Source organism: Lygodium microphyllum, chromosome 26 (assembly GCF_053477565.2).
Source record: "Lygodium microphyllum isolate KBCC chromosome 26, Lygodium_microphyllum_v1.1.10, whole genome shotgun sequence".
NCBI lineage: Eukaryota > Viridiplantae > Streptophyta > Polypodiopsida > Schizaeales > Lygodiaceae > Lygodium > Lygodium microphyllum.
The window spans coordinates 125,326,289-125,343,489 of NC_141160.1; positions in this window are offsets into that span (position 1 = coordinate 125,326,289).

Here is a 17,201-nt window from a genome sequence, read left to right on the forward strand (position 1 = left end):
GGATTATCATCATACGAAACGTTGTGTAAGACTATGCCCATGTAAATACAAATAAAGACTTCTTTTTATCAATATCTGGCTGTGCATAAGAGTTGTTAAAAAGTTAAGTAGCTACATTGTTTACGAGATAGCTGAACTAAAAATGAAAGATAAGCTAACGTCGATTATCATATAATAACATTAAGAAAACTTTTATCCAGGCACAACCCCAGGTACAGGTTCCAAATTCGCCTCCTACATCAAGTATTGTTGTGACCCATGAGAAGAAGTTTCTCCTCAAGCAGATAAAGCCACCCGAGTTTAACGGGAGAGGCAGATTCATCCAGGCTGATGCTGAAATTTGGATTGAATCCATGGAGGATTACTTTGAAGCAGCTGGTACTGCACCTACCAATCAGGCCATGCTCGCCAAGTTAAAACTCACCGGCGAAGCCAGACTTTGGTGGAAGTAATGGTGCAGGGATCAAGGAATTTCAGAGGGGTCCGTTACCTAGGAGAAGTTGAAGAAAGCCGTGCAGGGAAGATATTTACCACCTGCATATCGTACTCAGAAAATGAATGAGTTCTAGGAGCTAAAACAGCTAGGACTCACTCTTGACGCATACTACTCTAAATTCGTTTCACTTTTAATGTATGCACCACAGATGGACATGACACAGCAGGTGTCCAAATTTTGTGCGGGCTTAAATCCACCCGTAAATACCCGTCTCGAATCTATGCGTCCATCAGATCTACAGGATGCACTTATTCGAGCGGCGTCTATAATTCAGGAGGTGCAAGCTAGACCAAGGGGTAACAAAACTTGGTCCTATAGTGACCCGAACAGAGGAGCATTCAGACCTCAAATGAAGAGGGTTCAGGGTCACAATCAGGGACAAAGGAAGAAAGCAAGGACAAATAGCATCAACAACTTTGTTCCTACTCAAAGTAATGGCCGAAACCTCCGTTGTTTCCACTACAACGAATCCGGTCACTTCAAGAGGCAATGTCCCAAGCTCAGTGGAGGACATCGTCAATCCGAGATGGAGATTTGGTGGATTGGTGCAGCCGAAGTACCAATTGAAAATCATCAAACGTTGAAATGGTTGTTCAACCATACAGGTATTCCAAATATCATTAAGTCTCAAAGTGAAGGCGAAATGTTGGTAGTTGATGGGGTTGGTAAATTTAATGTGGAATGGCATATGAGTGCTGATTTGAAAACTATCAAATGTATGCTTGGAATATGTAATGGTGCAAATGCAAAATATCATTGCATTTATTGCATGGAAAGTATTGGATCCAAAGATTGGAGTAGTTTGCGACCAGTAAGAAGAGCCCCAAATAGAGACTCTATAGATTTGAGTAAATTTAAAAACATAGAAGACATCTGGGATCCCATTCTTTCCATCTCTCTTAAGAATGTTCATATTTGTACTTTGCATGCAGAGATTAGAATAATCGATAAGCTTCTCAAGTTGCATCTTGACTATGCATATTCCATTAAGCCATTATCTTTATCAGATGTGTGTATTGATAAATGCGAGGCATTGCTATCGAAAATGGGATTTCATGGGGGCCAAGTTCACTTGAGAAAGGATCGAATACTTTCAGAAAAAACAAGAGATATCTTGGCCGATGTCTCTATGGGAGGCTCAAAAGCTAGACGATTCTTAGGAAACCATTCAGGAAGGCAGGTGAATGCGGCTTGGGAGTGTTGGAGAGAGCTATGTGAGATCACAACAAATGTTGCAAGCACGCTGAGGCTTGCGTTTCTTAGAATGGAGGTCTGGATACACCTTGATGTTTTTCTGAAACTCCTCAGGCAACATAAGACAACATATACATATGCGGAAGAGTTCAAAAGTTCAATCACAAAGCTTGTTCAGGCGATAAAAGAGGCATGGGGAGAAAAAGATATCACTTTTTATCTGGTAAAGTAATAATTATTCAATATGGGCTTATTTTGATAGGTTTTTCAATTGGTATAAAATTAGTGTTACTTTGTATTGTAGCATATTCTTCATATTCATGGACCTTACTTTGTGGAGGAGCATGGCCCCTTAGCAACTTATAGTAACCAAGGCATGGAAAAATCCCACTATCAAGCATGCACAAGTTATTTTCGAAGCACAAGGCATGGGGGAGGAGTTACAAAAAGCAATGCTTTGGAGGAGCTATTCAATTGGTTTTTTCGACGACAACTTCAAAGAATGCAGATAAAAGACGGTAATGACACATGAGCAATCGCACTTTTATATATAAGAAAGAATATATACAAAGCTAGTTTTCCAAAACTCTCACATTCTCTTCCTCCTCAGGAATCTTTCCTCTATAACGTAGAAATTTTTTTCTCTTGTAGCCAGCTATAGATTTTACATCAGTTCGGTTTGCAGCCAAGGTGTAGGATGAAAACACCAAAAAGTATCCTGCTCTAGAAGCAGAGTAACTTGGACCGTAGCCAAAAATCCTAATTGCTGCAGTCTTTTCCAAAAACATTACTTTGTGGGCATTATATTGTAATCCTGAGAAACCTAGAAGCCTTGTAAGAGCTTTAATACAAAGTATGGGCCATGCTGTATCCTCTGAGAAACTACTATGAAGTACTAAAAAGGAATTAGGGTCAATCCTAGCCAAGTAGTGGCCGAGTGCAATGTCTTTGAATGTGTTACTAGCAGCTCTCGATCCTTTGCCACGCCCCAAGAAGTTATCTGTATCAGCAATCTCCAACTGCAAATAAAACCCATACTGAATGAGCATGAAATGTAAACCTACCAATGTGTAAAAGCAAATTCAAAATTATCTTACCACTTGATTTTCATCGTACTCCAATTTAAATGGATTCCATAAATTAATTGATGATGCTGTCTCATTGGTGTTAATCAATTCTTTAACATATTCAGACTCCTCTCTTCCAAAATTGAAAATCCCAAGTTCGCTTTGAATGTGATCAAAGTCCTCATCAGTAATACTCAACTCTTTCTCAGCTTCTTTGGCCTTTTCAAAACAAAGAGAGAGGGCCTCACCAGCATCAATAAACTTATCGTCTAGAGTTTCTTTATCAAGTTTGAGAATCTCTTCCTTTGATTCATTCTCTGTGTCAATTATCCCATTTGCAGCATCAGAAGCCTCTGCAATAATTGCTAGACAATAATCTTCCCTGAGATTAAAAAGTTTTTGAATATCTGACAGTAAAATGTACTCCTTGTCCTTGAAAGGTATAGATGGTAGAGAAGGAACAATATGGTGAGAACTCTCATCAGTTGGAGGGTTCGTATCTCCTTGGCTCTCCTCAATGATAGTCTCAGCTTTAAAGTGAGCAACATCCAAATTCTCAGCAAATAGAAGCCTCAAAATCTGCATCTACAACCTCCTCTGTTTCCTTTTCATCTACCAGATCATCTAACATGCAAAAGTTGGCAGACTTTGCTCCTTCCAACTGTTGCTCCTCAGCTTTCACAAGGTATTTGACAAGGGTGAAAAAAATAAAAGTAGCAGATTTTCTCATCATCTTGCAGTTTTTGGAATGAGTGGAGTAAAATATGTCTCTTGAATAAAACCTCTCCAGAGAGTGGGCACCACACTTCTTAGTAAATACTGACTTTTCATTTCCTGTTGACCCAATGGGAACATGGACATATTCAATTGTGCCAACTTCAACAGAAGGACCTGCAAGATTTTCAAACTCCAAAAAGTCCTCAAAAATATAATTTTCACAAGATTTCAGAACACTGTCAAGGTCCCAATCAGGATTAAAGACATTTTTCACAACTCCATAGAATGAGAGATCCATTCCATTCTGAAGGATAAAATCAAGTAGCCTCTTTGATGGAGTGATATCAGTAAGCTTTGATACTCCTTGACCTCTCATTACCGACGTTCACTTCCCTGGAGATGTACTTGACATTCTCACACTGGTGGCAGAGCATGGAGAAGAAAAAGAATGCACAGGCTCATCACATGTTGATGCCCTTGAGCCTTTTGAAAGCCTTCTTCTTTTACCAGTTCCTGGAGAAACCTTGGAGCCTAGGAATTCTGTGGGTTCAGACATGTTTATAACTTTTGCCGATACGGCGCGATAAGAGTGAAACGATTCAGACGGATGTGCCCCCTCGCGCCATATCGGTGATTCCAGCAAGAATCTTAACGAAAGAGTCACAACGGTGGTCACACGAGCTTGGGCACTATGAGCTTGGGAGGAAAGCTGAAGGAAGACTCTGCAGAATCTCCAAAACGACGCGAACAGACGAAAGCAAAGAAGGCAAACACTCACTCTCGTGCCGTATTAGGATAAGAGACAGAGGTCCTAAAAAAACTGAAAAAAACTGTACGGATTAGGGACACACCCTTATGTAGGCACAGAATTATGCCACCTGGCACTATCCGTTGGTCTTCGACACGTGGCAGTAGTCGTTGGCCAACATGTGGCCGATAACCACGTGGCAAACACGTGGACCGGTCGTTAGTTCACACGTAGCATATGCACGATATGTGCAGACACGTGGCACAATCAGCATCGGACACGTGTTATGATTGACGTGGGTATATAAGGGGTTATTTTTTCTACATGTACACTTTACATTTCTCGAGCTCTCTCGCCTTGCTTGCCGATATGGTGCGATCCAAGTCTTGCGTCTTCTGCATTTCTAATCTCTTGCGTTGTATCGGTGGTCTTTTTACTGAGTCCTTTACTTCGCTGGTCAAAACAAGGTGTGCCGATACGGAGCGAGTACGTTCGTTCGAGGCTTTTGTAACCTCCCCCTCGCGTCATATCGGCCTTGTGTCATTGCCAATACGGAGCGAGGGCGTCTCTACGCTGTCTTCGTTTCCTCCATATCGCGCCGTATCAGCATTGTCGTCTCCAATACGGAGCGAGGGAGTGGTTCCACTATCTACGCATTCCTCATATTGTGCCATTTCGGAATTTCTCCTCTTGTATTCTCCAATACGGAGCGAGGGTGCGGTTCCATTCTCATCGTTTTGGTCATATCGCGCCGTATCGGAATTTCTCATTTCGTCCCTTCTCACGCCGATTAGCCTGTTGGGTTTACAGATTTTGGCTATTTTAGTTATTGTCCTTCTGGTTGTTGTATTTGCTTTTCTGGATGGCAAGGACAAAGCAAACTGCAAGAAGAGTGTATCTGGATGGGAAGGACAGTGGGGGTAGAAGAAAGTTACAATTTGATGAATCTGAGGAGGAGCCCTCTTCAAAGTTTCCTGAAGCTGGGCCATCACAGGCCCCAGAGCATTTTACCACAGAAATCCCCCCTACACCAGGTGTTGGCCTAACATCTTCCATGGAGTTAAAGAATTTGAGTGCAGTGAATGTTTCTTCTCCTGAAGTTGAGGAAGCAAAGGGTAAGGCTTGCCTTGTGAAAGATTCATCCCCTACAATTGCACCTGAGCCTACATCTGCTGAAGCCACTGAACCTCCCAAGCCACAAAAGAGAAAGAGAAAGTACAGGTTCTTCTATATACAGAGATGTTTCAGTGAGATCAGGAAAGCCCAGAGAGCTACACAGCATGTCATTCCAAAGGCTGCTTTTATAAGAGTCGTCAAAGAGATCTCTGATAGATTGTCTCAAGTGGCAACTGTCTCTGGTCTAAATAAGAAGTGGCAACTCTCAGCTATTCTTGCCCTGCAAGAGGCCGCAGAAGATTTTGTTATTGATTTCATGAACGATGCTTACATTGCTGCCGCCCATGCTCATAGAATCACCCTTATGAATAAAGATTTCAGCATCATCAGCAGAATCAGGTATAGGTTTGACAAAGTGCTGAGGCCCTTGCCTTCCAACGATCAAAAAGCCCTTGAAATCCTTAACATTCTCCCAAAATTGTCCAGGAAAGAGAAAAAGCTAAAGGTTGAGGATGTAACTCACCTTTACTCTACAAGGGGTGCCACCCAGCATGAGTCTTTCTTGAGTGAAAAAAATCAGGAGGTGTTTGAAATTGAAGACAAAGTTTACAAGAGGAAAGCCGCATCACTTGCTCCCGTCAACAGTGAGAGGATGGGCAAAGTGTATGGGCAGATTCTTGTGAATGTTTCTGCGGAACCTGAGGAGGAATATCTTAGTATATCTCCCGAGGATAAGCCCATGTTGGAAAAAAGGGATGTCCAACTATCTAACTCAGTTCTTTTTTGTTGCATAAGGTAAGGCTTATATTTTTTGTTTTTTTTTGCGTAAGTAAAGTCTTATAGGTTTAAGTATATTTTGAATGAAATTTGTATTGAATAGCTTTTGCTATTGACTGCAGGGCATTGGTCTCCTCTCTCACTCTCGATATCCGTAGAACCATATATATTGTTGATCCACTTCTCTCTGTGGAACTATTTGCAAAATCTGGTTCTAATATTTCACCGTTTTTTCGTAGCTTCGATAGTATGACAAATTACCACATCTTTTTCCCTTATGTAGAAAGGTATTTTTCATTTTCTGTAGAGGAAAATTTATATTCATTTACTTTCACCTTTCTACTCACCTCTTTTATGAATTTGCAGAGGGCATTGGAGTCTCATCTACATTAATTGTCTTTCAAGAGAAATTATCTTTATGAATTCTCTCAGCGGTGTTCATGGTCAAGCACGAATGTATGTTGAAAGAAAATTACTTACTTTGATTTTATTTATAAAAAATATTTTGAACTTACAAAGCTTCCTTTTGCAGTACTGGTAGACTCGTTTCTACTTTTTGGATACAACATACAAGGATCTTGCTGATCCTCAAAGGCCTTATACTTTTCTTCTACAAAAAGTTCCATTGCAAAGCGATGCGCATTCTTGTGGATGGAGAGTTATCTCAAATATTTGCAGAACAGTGGATTCAAAGTTGTTACAAATAGAAGGAGTGAATGTAAGTTAATTTCATTTGATGTTTGTGTAACCCTTATCATGATTTCTTTTCACTAACTTATAACATTTATTCTTACAGTGTAGAGACTATCCTGATTCATATGTTTGGTGGATAAGGGAGAGATGCATTGAGCTGATTCTGGACAGGGCAATCACACCATATGATCCTCACTCCCCTCTTCCTCCCAAAACTTCAATGGCCAAGGGCACAAGCAAGGGAAAGGGCAAGGAAAAGGGTAAGGACAATGGCAATGGTAAATGCAAGGGCAAGGACAAAGGCAATGGGACCACTGTTGCAGAGTCTAAAAAAAAAGGAATGCCAATGCTCTCTCCTCTGAAATTTGATCCATCCCCTCTTAAGCCCCAAGAAAAGAGACTACCTGTAAAGGTGAAATTTTTTCAATAATCAAAGAAAGGTCATGTGAGAAAAAATATATATGAAGATATCGATAAAGAATCAAAATAGCAAACATAAGCATATACGAGCCTTATTATTTTGGCTTTGTACATTTATATGAAATTTTTGTACCTCATGGTGTAATGAAAATTTTCACTTATAAATCGAATGTAATGTACATTTTATTTATATACATTCGAAAGGCAACTTGCTTCAAGATAGCTTATGAGTTCCCACTAAAAAATATCTTAAGGACAGTCTATTAAGATAAATTCCTGCAAAGTTTTCATTCTCAAGGCTCAAAACTCACAATTGTGGGAGACAAACAACTCGTACAAGAGAAAGAGCGCTCGGCTCTTTTACCAATTGTTACACCATTCACTTTGAACTTATATCTAGGGGATGTATTGTCTAGCAATTCCAAGGTATCCCTCACATCTTTCAGACTCCAATTGGAAGTAACATTCACCTTCTTTACTTCTTCATGCGGCAAAACGTGCACCGTAAGTTTATATGGTGTGTAATCTGTATCGGAATCCAAGGGAACCCAAATACCCAATCTTAGTTTGTATATCCTATAATCAAAGTCCAAAGCAAGAGTTTGGCAAGGGATACTGTAAGCCAAAGCCAAGGATTGAGGGCATGCACTGCACCTCAAGATATCACCCTTATGGTCGCACTCTCTAGATTTCCAATGCGTCCCTATAGTGTTGTCCAAATCCTCTTCTGAAAAGTTTCTACTTAGCCAGGATACCTTCGTTCTTTGTAAATTTGCTGTTTTGAAGCAAGCCACGAAGATATGGAGGGGTACAAACTGTGATAAACGTATTCTTCTTGAGATCCTTCCAGCTGTCATGGACTTTTTAATATCCTGAGATATTTTGAATTTGAAACTCTGCACCGTTACCTTGTCAGGAATCTCCCAGTTTAGAGATGAAAGACTTGGCAATGGCAAATCTTCGATATTCCCATACCTATCCGCTTTAGAGGGAACCACATTACTGTGCATAATATATAAAAACCTTGCATTCACTAAAAAAAGACACAGTTTGATCGGCATAAATAATGTCTGCCAATACCTTATGAATGGCATGGAAAGTCCCACTTAGGCTTTCCACAGGTTGCCATTCAATACTTGTTGACGGAAAGATATCTACAATGACGAACCATTTGTTAGAACTTGCATAAATGGAAAAGAATTATATACGTTATTCAACTAATAACTTACAATGTGTTTGTTGGGGAACACGTTCGTTTGGAGGCAAGTGCATATCCTTGGCCATGTAAACATGTTGCACCTTGACAAACCAGCCTTCGGGCATAATTTTGAAGGCAATGATACGCCCCTTCTAGTGATGTTTTATATCATCTCGTTTTCTTCTTTTCACCTTATGAGAGCCCTTGCAAGATGACAGCATGGTAACTCAATCATTTACAGCAAAGGTTTTGGGCTCAAAATTTCTATCTGCTCCCTGGCTATAGACTATGCAAGAGTGTATTAAACGAGAAGGGCGCCTGGAGGAAGCCATGAAAAGAATGAAAGCGTAGAGAAAGAAGCTCAAAGAGGGGTGAATGAACTAAAAAGTAGCGCCAAGAATACAAATGCGTATGTATTGGGCGCCAAAAACAATATTGAAAGATCTCCCGACTTTCAAAAAACTCATTATTAATTTCATCACATCTCTATCATGTATTTTGTCAGATTTGTAAGTAAATAACATCTTTGGGACTCCAAAACATGTCAGACTTCAGGGGTTTTGGCTAAAAAAGAAGAGAGAATCACGAAATGGACTCCACTATCTCTAAAAAAGAGAAGACAAGAATACCATATTCTTGCACACGTGGCGAACTCTCTTTGGCCCTTTCCTTAATCCCGTGATTAACAAAAGTGCATTTTTTGAAGCGTTTTTGGCCCTAATGATTGAATATCCATTTGGGTCATGGAATTATCTTCAATCCTTCAAGCTTTCAAATTACAATGCCAGATGGTAAGTTTGTGAGCTCACTACACCTCAAAGCTAATCTTGTGTTATTTATTTTTTGAGAAAGAGAGAAGGATGCATGGTTGGTTAGAGCACAATATCAAGAAGATAAGGTGAGAGATTATCATTGAACTAAGTTGTAACTTTTGAAAGGATAGAAGCCTCTCCACATTCAACTCACTTATCTACAACCATTCAACTCACATTTTATTTCTTTTCACATTTGAGTCTCTTGCGAGGACTTAATTATGCACAAATTAAGTAATTCTTTATGCAGTGATGAGTTGCATTCAACTCATAGCATTAGAGCAATTGCTCTTGATTCATAATCTTAGACCAACTACTCCATAGCCACTTGAGTGGTTGGTATCAAGTCGTCACCTTATCCCTTGATTTCACTCAACTTGACTCTCTCATTCAACTTGATTCTACCCTTGTCCATTGCCTATAGACCTTCACCACCGAGTTGACCTCCATGCTCAGGAATACAACTCTTGAGCTAGCGCATTTCACCACCATGAGTAAATCCCTTAATCTTGTCATATAGAATCTTGCCTATAGACCTTCACCACCGAGTTGACCTCCATGCTCAGGAATACAACTCTTGAGCTAGCCCATTTCACCACCATGAGTAAATCCCTTAATCTTGTCACATAGAATCATCATCACAATAAGATACCTACCCCTTTCCATATAACGTGCACTTGAAGGGTATTAATAAATAGCCCTTCTTTACATGTATAAGGCCATAAAACAACCCCTTTTACTTTACTATACTTATGAGTTCTTTCAAATTATAATTAAAAAATTCCTTTTGTAAATATAAGCCTATAAATTTTACTAAATAAAATACCATTTCTTTGAACCCATATAAGGTGCAACCCTCGGTCTTCATCCATGGGGCTCCGCTCATCACATCTCTATCCCCACGAGATTCCGCCAACTCAAAGTCGAGCAAGCTCACAAAGTGAGTGAGCTTATAAGTTAAGTGAGCTCACAAATCAAGAACTATTGGCCCCACCTACATCATGTGCATGAGCTAATGTTTTGACATGGGGATTTCCTCCTTGTTGACACAATTGATTGACCAAGCATATGATAACTACTCCCTTGGGTGCATGAGACAACTCAACCCAATCTAGGAGCATCTAGTTTTCACATCCATTATATTTCCCACCAGTAGTTTCTTAGCCATGATGAGCCACATCAACCAACATTAGAACACACCAACTTGATTGGCACACCTTGGGTTAGCACATTCTCAACCCTTCCAAAAACTAGGTTGAATAATTCATCATCCAAGTCCAGTTTTTAGTCAATATAAGAGTAGATTCCAATCAAGACAAAGTGCTACATACTCAAGCCGGTTGATGTGCTCCATCTAATTGTCAAATGAACAACCAAGACAGAATTGCTGGGTATTTCATATTGCATAATATAAGACACAAAATATGCTTAATTATGAGACAAACATGATAAGATCATCAATCACTTGACAATGCATCACCTTTCAAAACCATATCATTTCTTCTGGAGTGACATCACTTGATTAATGACTTAATTTATTCTAGAATATTCCCTCTTCATATTAGAGGCCTCCCCTAGAAAGGTCCCATAAGAGCTATAGACAAGGGCTAGAAAATACATGCTGACCTTGCTAGAGAGGGATTACTACAAAAAGGTTTTGTTGCTACCCATGTATTGGTAGATATATATGGCAAACATGGCCTTGTGGAAATAGCATGAGAAATGTTTGAGAAGCTTTCAAAAAGGTATGTTTCTTCAGGAATTCCCTAATTGCAAGTTCTACTCAATAATACAGGAGGGCCGAAAGGTACATGATGAGATAATTAGAGAAGACCTCATGGCAAAAAAATTCTTGTTATAGCAATGCATTGCTTGACTATGTGGCCTAATTACAAAAGCACAAGAAGTGTTTGAAAAGATTGTGGCCCCACATATAGTCTCGTAGATTGCATTAATTATAGGATATACTCAACATGGGTGTTTTTAGCAAGCGTTCAATTTTTACTTAAAGATGCAACTTAGGCATGTCTCTTTAGATGAAATAACCTATGCTTCTAGATTGAAAGCTTGTAGCAATAGTCCGAGATAGAGGTGAAAGCTGATAAAGGCATATTTAGATTGTCAAAGTGGGCATTTCTTTTTGGCAATACATTGATCATTACATATGCCTAATAGGACTTTTTTGCATAATAAATTTCACATGCTTCTAACTTAGAACGTGGAGACATTAAATGCTTGATCAACAATATTCTTAACTAGGGTATGAAGAGCAAGCATTGACTTCTTTCAAGAAAATGCAACAATAGGGTCTTTCTCTAAATCCAATCACCTATGCTTGAATGCTGAGAGCATGTTGAAACATAGATGTGGCAAACAAGTGCCACAAAAGAAATGGTGAGATTATTGAAGGGGCGCTTGTGGAGAAAGATGTTTGGGTTGGGAACACATTAGTAGATATATTCTAACTTTGTGCCTGGCCATCTATACTAGTAGTTGCTCTCAAGAAAGTACTAGCCGCCACTTCTAGTAGAGCCATCGGCACAACTGGTCACTGCGTCTGGCAGAGTCATCTACACTACTAGTTGCCATCTCCACTACTGGCGACCATCTTAACACTTTTGGTATCCACTCAATGACAACAATAATTGACCTACTGGTGCAAGTAACTAAAGAGGATAGGAGCATGCATCTCGATAAATCATGATTACATGTTCATCTCAAATGAACACTGAGAATACAAATGCACAATTAAGCATTGTAGAAGAAAAGAAGTACATGATGAAACTTTTTAATATAACTTTCTATATAATGATAATGTGCTAAGTGATACATTGGTGTATGTATGCCAAATTTAATAAGAATGAGCATACACTATGGGCATAGTCTCTTGAACTATCTTCATATGCACAACATGATAGCTTCAAGAGACTATGAACATAGTCTCTTGATATGGACACTCATATCTTAATGTCTTCAAGAGACTATGGACATAGTCTCTTGGACCACACTCATATCTTAATATGCACAACATGCAAGAAGTGAGTAGTCAAAGAACTACTTAGAACAATAAAATGCAATGGAGGCTTTCCTAGTGTGATTGGAAGCACAATCAACCATTGTTTTGGTGTGGTTGGAAGAAAGAGAGAGAAAATGCATAGTAAGCCCTATGAAAAAATTACGCAAAAATTACTACAAACAGATAACTAAGAAATGGTAAACATTACTACAAAAATTATATTCATTTTTTTGCATTATTACTTATTGGATATTTGAGTGATCTAGATTTAGACAATGAGTGCACTTCTCTCCTTTTCATTCAAGGCTTATACTACTAGGGAGGTAGTATGCCTTTAAAGATCCATTTAGACCAACTTTGCAACCATGTCCCAAATGAACAATGACCAAGTTGGGGCTCAAGGAAAAGTATAATTGAGGTAGAGATACATGGGTGGTTGGGACATGGATGGTTAGGCAGGCCCCTAATGTGAGTTAAGTATTTATTAATGTCATAGTGAAGGCAAATGTATATGTGTAATGTTTTCATTTTAATCAAGACATCTATCAAGTGATCTATTATGTGAGTTAAGGATTTGCTAATGTCATAATGAAGCCAAATGAATATGTTTAATCTTTTAAAAAAAAATCAAGACATCTAGTAAGTGATCTATCATGCGAATTAAGGATTTGTTAATGTGGATTTTAATATGAATATGAAGGCAAATGTATACATTGTTTCTTTTTATTTTAATCAAGACATCTAGCAAGTGATGTATCATCTGAGTCAAGGATTTGCTAAATGTTCTATGCCAATATGAGGGATTGCACTAAACATGGTGTCTATGTCCCAAGTCTTTTTGGCTTGGCATTATAAGACAATATATTTAGTGTTTTGCTTTTTGTCATCTATAGAGATTGAAAGTGATCTACCATGCGAAAGAACGAGTTGTTGAATCATCTATGCAAATATGAATGATCACTCTAAGCATGGTATCTATGTCCCATGCCCTCATGGTTTGGCATTGTAGGATACTATATGGTTTTGCCGTATAGAGAGATACAAAGTGTGCCTTGTATTACTATGCAATATGTTATCCATTAAACCATTTACACTTGGAGCCTAATAGGATTCTAACAGAGAATCCAATGGATGAGTCTTATGAAAGAGACATGGAAAAACTATAACTATTGTGGAAAGCACACTAGTAGACTTTCTTTTTTGCAAGAGTAGCTATGTTCCATGTACACTACATTATTTTTATATGGACTAAGTAGTATAACGACTATTAACCACTTTATATGTTCACTATCCTAACTTAATTTCATCTTCATTTCATCCAAAAACCAACCTCCAGGTGAATCACCTTCACTATAGTGTTTCTGAGTTCTAAACCTTTTATAGTGCTACATTTTTACATTTTCCAAGGAGCTCTTTACGTAGCAACATTGCTTGGAACTTTGAATCTTGACATTGTGATCTTATGGGCATTCTAGCCTTCAAATCTATATCAAAGTAGGACATTTGGTACTGTATCTTTGACCACTTGATTGTTTCTTTATCTAAGGAGATATCTCTTATCACTGTATAAGATAGTAGAATCTAGCATTGGTGTTCTTGGTGGCAAGAAGAAACCCCTCTCCATCAAAGCATTATGATCAAGCCTTTGAAAGGCATTCAAATAGTCAAGCTTAGCATTCATATCTCTAACCATACGCTCAACCATACACAATGAGAGAATCTTTTGCATCGCAAAGCAAGCACTAGATAATCCATGTTACCTATCCCATTAGTAAATTTTTAAATATACGAGATGAAAACACACACACACACACATACGCACGCACGCATGCACGCACACACGCACGCATATGCACACACACACAAAATTCATACATTCTTTTGGATCAACTTATCAGGTATGGAACTTATTAGGTATGGATGCTAAGTGAAAAACAAATGTCGAAGGCAATATGAGTAAATTATTTAATAATGATTTTGGAAATATGTCGGTACGAGCTATTCAGAGATATATGCTCTATGTAAGAGGAGGAGATGCAAGATACTTGTTGGAACGTTAGCAAAAGAGATATACTATGATGTAAAGTGATTTCACAAATAGAAAGATATGCAAAATTTTCAATTGAGAATATGGATTTGGATGCTATTGCCACTAAATGAATCTCTAGCATGATTGGTAATCATTTTGAAAATGTGGAACAATGGTAAGTCTAATTTTCAACAAGATTTTGATGCCACAAAGATACATGCATGTGATGCATTGTATGCAGAAGCATGAGTTGCAAAATCTAAATTTGATAGAAGCAGAAACAAGTCAATATAATGGAATAACAAGATGTGGTTTTCATATATTGTACTTGAATAAAACTCTACTAGCTCAATGACAGGATCCGAAGTACATGTCCATCAAAGTAACTATACACATATGCCTCATGTATACTCTACGAATTATTTGAGTGAAAATGAGATAATTCTAAGGGGGTATTTGGGAAAATATGCTTATGGTATTGTTTTCAAAGTGAAGATTGTTGGAGTAGCAGGTTTTGATCACAATAAGATTTATGCAGAAAAGTGTTATAGAGAAAAAGACTACATAAGGCAAGCAAAGCAACAAAGAGAGATGCAAGTCAAACATCCAATGTTAGTACATGTGATTGTGTGATTGCAAAAATTGTAGAAGATCCTTTGTGGATCGTCACACCATAATTTAATGGTGGAAATATTTCAAGTTTCATGACTCAAATTCCTATATCTTGTGGGGAGTTCACAAGGTTATTTCATGCTTGGGGTGTAGGAAAAATAAGGCATGATGAGGAAACTCAATTAAGAAGTGATGAAATAGGGCATCTAAATATATTTTCCAAATGCATTACGTTCATTATGCATGCATTGGTTTTGGGGATGTGTCATTTACAGAAGGCAATGTGGTTACACACCAATCTATATCCCGATATAATAGGATTTTATTTGTGATGTTTGTCATGTGGAAATTGTAGATTAGACCTTTGGATTTCTCAAACAAGAGAAAGGCATTTTCTAAGCCATATTGAGAGTATACTGGTGATGAAAAAGTGTATATAAAGAAACTAGAGCAATGAAAAGCAAACCATGCATGGAGAAATAGGTTAGCCCTTGAATTGCAAGATACCACATTGCACGATACCACATTGAAGGGTTTTTATAGTCCATGGACTGATGTTTATGATCTTGGGTGGATATTATGAGAGCTTTGCTATTTCTATGAGGACATGTCGAATTACTTTGATGTAACAAAAGTTATCTCTCTATCCTTGATAATAATTAGACATCTTTCTAATGTTTTTAGAGATCAAATTATGAATGTAGATTCATCTAAAAGAGTCCCATTAGATGAAATAAATGAGTATATTTGCAAGCACCATGCCATGAATGGTGAATTGGCCATTCATCCCTTGAAAGAAATGGAACCAAGGTTTATTTAGATACTTTTTTAAGTAGTCAATAATATGTCACATGACTTGTAACTCATTTCACTTAGTTATCTAGAGGTATAAATCCTTTTGAAAGTCTTTAAACACTTAAAAATGCACTTTTTACTTTGTATATGCCATTTTGAAATGATGGTACTAGAGTTTTTGTGTGTGAGTTCAATTTTTTACTTCACTTTAACAATCATGGGTCATTTGATTAAATATCATTAGACTAAATACTTAATCATGCTTGTAGTGCTTCAATAATTAGTCATGTGGGTATAAATCATGTTGTAGAAGAGTATCTATAAGTCTTTACTAGTTAATAAATGTGTAAACATTGGTGACTAGCCGAGTGCCTATACAAAAGTATCTATAATTATATCACAATGTTACATTATAGACTTGCATTGCTTACTGCAATCTATTAAGTAAACATGACACTTGGAAACATTAGGTATTCTCATATAATGAACTTATATGTTTATAACATCCTCTCAATGTTGGATGAAGTTATCACATAAGGAATATTAGACTTGATATTTGGGCTTCATGGGATATTTTTACAAGTTTCAAGTGATCCTCAATAATACTCAAGAAGATTTAGATCTCGTGATAGTAAAAAAAGATTGATCCAAACCTACCTTTGCTCAATTTCATGAACAAATTGAGGGTGACAAGCTTGCAGATGGATCTTTTCCTTTCATAGAGGATACTATGTTATTAAGAAATGATAAGAGGAGGGGTGGATCTTTTCACTTCATTGAGGATATTATGTTATTAAGAAATGATAAGAGGGTGATAAGCTTGCAAATGGATCTTTTCACTTCATTGAGGATACTATACTACTAAGAAATGATAAGAGGAGAGGTGGGATTTTGGTGACAACATTCAAGTTTGTATCAATAGGAATGCTAGTATCCCAAATGAACTTCCCTCTTTAATCAAGGGACCATGTTTAGAAAAAGTTAAAGAAAAACAAGATGGCACTCCAAGAAATCTCACGTCCAAGGTAGGAAGCAAATTGTTAAGTCCAAGCATTCTTGAGATTTAGAGACAAGAATGAAATAGTGTAAGCTTGAAGTTAAAACAATCCATAAGCTCAAGGGATTATAAGTTCAAACTACATAGCAAAGATATTAATGGAGAACCTTGAGTTTGAATTTGGTGTAATAAATGTAACTCATTGTATGGAAATGGCACATTGGAAGAAAAGAGAGCCACATATATATATTTATCTAACTTCATGAGAACACACATTATCTTGTTTCTAGGGCTTGCAAATGTGGATATAGGACATACAACAATAAAGTAAGAATAAAAAATGATAAGAAGGAAATGAGGCTTTAATAGAAAATTTGCATTCTTACATGGAGAAAAATAAAGGTATTGTTTCTCTTCTTTGTTTGAATAATATAGATGCATTTTTTTCTCTATTAAATATAGATTATGTACTAGATGAGATTCATTAATATTAGACTTACTACATAACATAAGT